Genomic DNA, 5,458 nt, shown 5'->3' on the forward strand with positions numbered 1-5,458 from the left:
ACGTCTGCCATGGCAAGCTTGACAACGTGGCATGTGCAGAATAGGTCCACGGATGGAGTGCAACGAATATCAGCAGATTCGAGCGCATGGAGCCACATTGACTCTACCTTCCCAGGCTTTGCGTGAGAGCCAAGGAATCTTCGGCTCGGTCTCGCCATGGATGGTGTGAACCCATTCGGTCTGCGCTCAACTTCTTACAGTGTGTGGCCTATAGTGCTTGTCAACTACAACATTCCTCCATGGCTTTCTACGAAAAAAGGACATCTCATCCTTAGCTTCCTCGTCCCGGGCTGCTACAAAGTAAAAAATATAGACGTGTATCTTCATCCGTTAGTCGATGAGCTTAAGATTTTGTGGGAGGAGGTGGTCACGGTGCAAGATATGAGCAGGCGCGATGGTCGGCGGTCAGCCAACATTTGAGCCATTCTCATGTGGACGATGCATGACTTTCCGGGATTGGGAGAGTGCTCAGGTGAGCAGACCTTTGTTCTCGCCGGTAATATCTATATTTTATTTCATTCAATCAAGTATTCACTAGGTCGTGGATCGCCTTGCAGGTCTCGTTACCTTAGGTTATCATGCATGTCCATTGTGTGGGCCACAGTTAGACTCCCGAAGGTCACGAACCATGAAGAAGATGGTATATCAAGGACATGTCGCTTTCTTGCCGGAGGATCATGAACTCAGGGAAGGTTTTCTTGGACGACCTCCAGCACGTATGAATGCTGCAAGCTGGTACGAGTTGAAAATGGTAAACCCGGAATCACATCCAAATGGAATGCGACGGTTCTCAGTTTTCTACGAGTTGCCATATTGGACCCACTTATAGGTCAACCACTTGTTGGATCCCATGCATATTTTCAAAAATGTGGGCAGCTTGCTATGGGATCACATCACAGGAAAGAGAGACACTATAGGGTCACGAATGGATTTAAAGAAGGTAGATAAGATGGAGGCGCTTTGGCCGCAGTCGAGTGCTGAAGGGGGAGTGCAGCTTCCTCGTGCTCCCTGGGTTTTTTCTACCAAAGAAGAGCGCATTGTGAAGCAAGTAATCAAGTCTATCCGCACTCCGACGGGTATGATGCGTTCTCTCAGGTCCGCATTTTCTAAAGATGACCAAATGTCTGGGCTAAAATCCCATGATTGGCATAAGATATGTCAGGTTTGTGAACAGAATGGATTTTAATTAGCGTGGACATTTTGAAATTTGAAAAGTGACCATTATTCTTAATGCTTTCTCATTTGTGGCAGTTTGTCCTACCGATCGCGATCGCGGGATGCTTAACTCCAGAAATTCGCGGGGCCATTTACAAGCTGTCGACTTTGGTGCAATGGATCTCACAGAAAGAGATTAAGACGTCCTCTATTGAATCCGCAAGGCGGGGAGCAGTTGAGACGGTCTGTCTCTTTGAGAAATACCTGCCCGCTAGCATGCTCACGATACAAGTTCACCTTCTTGTGCATCTTGTGGACGAAGTGGAGATTGCTGGACCTGTCCATACGCGATGGATATTCTTCCTGGAGCGCTTCATGAAAACCCTGAAAGACTTTGTGCGACAATGAGCTCGTCCGGAAGGTAGCATGGCGGAAGGTTGGTTGGTGTCAGAGGCGTTAGTGCATATCTCACAATGGCTACCAACGGTGGAACCAGACAATGAAATGCTATGGACGCTGAAGGACGATCATAGGCTGACTGGAGATGTGGTGGTTGGAAATGGGGTAGAAAAAAGAATGGATGCCTCAATGGAAGAGAAAGTGAATCGCTTTTGTATGTTGCACCATGCCTCCATGGAGACGTGGCTCGCCAAGTACCAGATTGCAAGGCAAGATCGAGAGAAAGCGCGAGCTGAATTCCGACGCAGTACGCGTCACCAACCGATTCGATATCCCGAAGGCATGGAGGAGATGCCGCGGTTTATGTCAACACGATGGTTGCATGGAGCCTTGACCGTAGTATCCAGCGAAGGGATAGAGGTCTCAATGGAGGAGTGGGAGTTCTCGAGGGGATGTAGTCCAAAGGTAATGAGGGGTTTAGAATGTGTCATATCTAAATTTGCTTGCTACATCTAATACGAGTGTTTCAATGTGCAGTACAAAATATATAGTGCAGCGTGGTTGCGCGGACGGCATTTTCGGGTGGAGCGTATTGACAAAATGCGCTCCACAATGGACTGTGGTGTCATGGCAAGGTTTGAGCAAGAGAGCCGGCGACGAGCAATGGATCCGAACATGGTTGTGGATGAGATGGAGTATTTTGGGAACTTGCAAAGTATTATTACGGTGGATTACCGTAGCTTCTCCATGATAATATTCGATGTGGTTCAAAGTGGTACTTGGAGGAGCTGGCGCAACAGTTCGACGAGGTCCATCTGGATTTCTCGAAATAGATTCCGAAAAAAAATGGATGGATTTGTGCGACACCTTTGTGTTGCCGGCCCATTGTGAACAGGTACAACTAGTCATTTGCTTGCTAATTGTAATACGACATGGTTTATGTCACAATGGTTTGAAGCCGCTTTGTAAGTGTTTGTGAACAGGTAATCTTCTATCCAAATCCCCGACAACCTCGATGGTGGTATGTTATACCTTCAACTCCTCGAGGTGCGAGAGTATACGATCAAAGCGATGTTCCAGGCATAGATGAAGAAAATATGCAAATAGAGGGATCGAAATTACAAGGGGTGGAGGCCACCGCAAGCTTGGAGCCCGCATCGGCTAACAATGATGGAAATACAGAAGTCGTAGAATTTTTTGAGAACGAGGCAGACTCGTTCTTTTGTGGTGACATGTCTATCGACCTTCCAGTGTATGCAGAGTTGTCTCAGGAGATTAACATGGGACCATAGAATACTTCATTCTTGGAGAATTGTATTACTCAATTCGTTGTTTAGATCTTCCATAAAGGTAGATAAGATATGCATTTTAAGAGGGATTTTTCAAAAATGATTTATATTAATGTGCTTTGTATAGTTTAAATTGATTATTCTAACATCATTTTTTATCTGTGCAGGTATCGACATTTTCAAGATGAGTCAAGGGATGAGCGATGAGGAGTTTCAGGAGATGATGGCACGTATGTCTCCAGATCAACTCGCGAGATTCAGAGAGATGGCAGATCAGGAGCTGTCTCGTTCTTCGTCAGGGCGCTCTGCTAGATCAGCTTCAGCGCGATCAGATACTTCAGCTTCGAGCAGACGATCTCGACGCTCGCGACTTGGGCCAGAGGGAGGGACTGCGACTGCAGGAGAATCAGGGGGGTGCTGCTGTGGAGACACGGACGCGGTGTCTCCGTCTCATCGTTCAGCTGGAGCTTGGTCACCTCCAGGATTTGTCACACCTGTGGGGACGTCCACTCTAGTTACTCCGGCTTTTGCGCAGCCGTCGGCAGATGTCACGCCTTTGGTTGGCACTCCTTTTGGTGGCACCCCTTTGAGTGGCACTCCGGGAGAGGGTACCCCCGTCGGTACACCGGATGTACAGGGGTCTCCTGGATATGCCCAGGAGCGTGGACGGAGATGGGAGAGGGCCCGTACAAGGCACACTCCTAGGGATTATGGATACCTAGTGGATGGCAGGTCAGGAGCCATCATCATGAATGATGAGGAGAGGAGGGTGATGGCTCGCATGAGGGAGTTGTGCCAACAAGTTTTTCGGCACAACGTCCTGGATCATTGGAGGAACATACCGGAGGGGAGCAAGGAGTACATAGTAGCATCCTTGCACGAGGAGTTCCCGGTGCCAGCCGCAGTGGATAGATTCTCTACGGGCTGGATGATGGATTGCATGCGTACATACATGTCACATAGACGATCCGACGCACACAAGGCAATCAAGAGTGGGGCTCCAAAGCCCGAGTGGTTAGATGCAGACGACTGGCGCCGACTAAGGGAGGAGGCTACAAATTCGCCAGGACGTTGGAGTCAGCAGCGGGAGGCGGCGAGGGCACGAATGGAGGCCGAATCAGTACATCATCTTGGGAGTGGCGGCCACAGGACATATTTGGAGGACCAGCGCTCCCTCTCTCTCCTCCCCATTACAACCCATAAGTCTATATTAGCCGCAGGATGTAGCAATTGCTGCAGCAGCACCCGACGTCCTGCCCTCGTAGCCTGTGCAAACCCATAAGTCTACGATTTGGCTAGTACTAGCAGCTGATCAACATCGCCATGGCCCCTGCATTAAATCAGATGGTAGTTAGAAGCGCCCTCGCGCAGGTCAGCGTAATAGTGTTGATGGACATTCTCCTTCTGGCTATCAAAGGAGGCGCCTCCTATTACGGCGGTGGCAGCGCTCCCGAGAGTGGGTGGAGCAGCGCCCATGCGACCTTCTACGGCAGCAGCGACGCCTTGGGCACCGTGGGTGCGTATTAGTTAATAGTAATACTGGGTTTATTTGAACGAAAATTGCGTGGCCATTCAGTCGCTCGATGCCAAATTGGCATCGCGAATTACTCATTATGATGACATGTTGTCTGCCTGGCTGGTGCAGGCGGCGCTTGCAGCTACGGAGACCTCTACTCGTCGGGCTACAGCATCAGCACGGCAGTGCTGAGCACGTCGCTGTTCAATGGAGGGCTGAGCTACGGCGCCTGCTTCGAGATCCAATGCGATTTCCAGGCGGATCCAAAGTGGTGCATGAGTGGCAGCTCGGTGGTGGTCACGGCCACCAACTTCTGTCCCCCCAACCCCGCACTCTCCAACACTGACGGCGGATGGTGCAACCCTCCCCTGCAACACTTCGACATGGCGCAGCTGGCCTTCGAGAAGATTGGAGTGTACAGCAGAGGCATTGTGCCGGTCCTCTACAGGAGGTACGTACGTCGACGGCAACATAGCAGTTCTAATTAAAACTTCGTCAGCAGCAGCTCGTGAATTATAATATCGCCTTTACAATCACTAAACTCGGGATAATGAACCTCTGGTTTGTAGGGTCCCCTGCGCGAAGACGGGCGGCATCCACTTTACCGTCAACGGCCACTCCTACTAATTCAACCTAGTGCTCATCACCAACGTGGGCGGTGCTAGGGATGTGCGTGCGGTGTCTGTCAAGGGCTCCCGCAGTGGATGGCAGCCCATGATGCGCAACTGGGGCCAAAATTGGCAGAGCAACGCCAACCTCGACGGCCAAAGCCTCTCCTTCCAGGTCACCACCAGTGATGGCCGCACACTCACCTCCTACGACGTCACCCCGCCCAATTGGGAGTTCGGCCAGACCTTCTCCGGTGAGCAATTCTAGCGGGCCAGTGGGCTGGCTAGCTGGCTGGGCTCTCTCTCTCTCTCTCTCTCTCTCTTTTTCTTTGTACTCTTCCGAGACGTGCACAGAAGTGGTAGTAAGCCCTTACAAAATGTCTGAGGCTGCCCGCTGCACATGTTAGAGTTTCATATTGCTTGCCAAGCACAGATAGCTTTGGCTCTCCGCCGACGAATTAGTTCTTCCTCAAGAATGGAAAAACTATCCA

General features: G+C 50.4%; 1 pseudogene; it reads left to right on the forward strand.

The window, feature by feature from the left end:
• The first annotated feature begins 3,108 nt into the window (after positions 1-3,108).
• On the forward strand, positions 3,109-5,235 carry LOC148016785 (expansin-A10-like; annotated as a pseudogene).
• The last annotated feature ends 223 nt before the right edge of the window (positions 5,236-5,458 follow it).

Source organism: Lygodium microphyllum, chromosome 23, assembly GCF_053477565.2.
Source record: "Lygodium microphyllum isolate KBCC chromosome 23, Lygodium_microphyllum_v1.1.10, whole genome shotgun sequence".
Classification (NCBI taxonomy): Eukaryota; Viridiplantae; Streptophyta; class Polypodiopsida; order Schizaeales; family Lygodiaceae; genus Lygodium; species Lygodium microphyllum.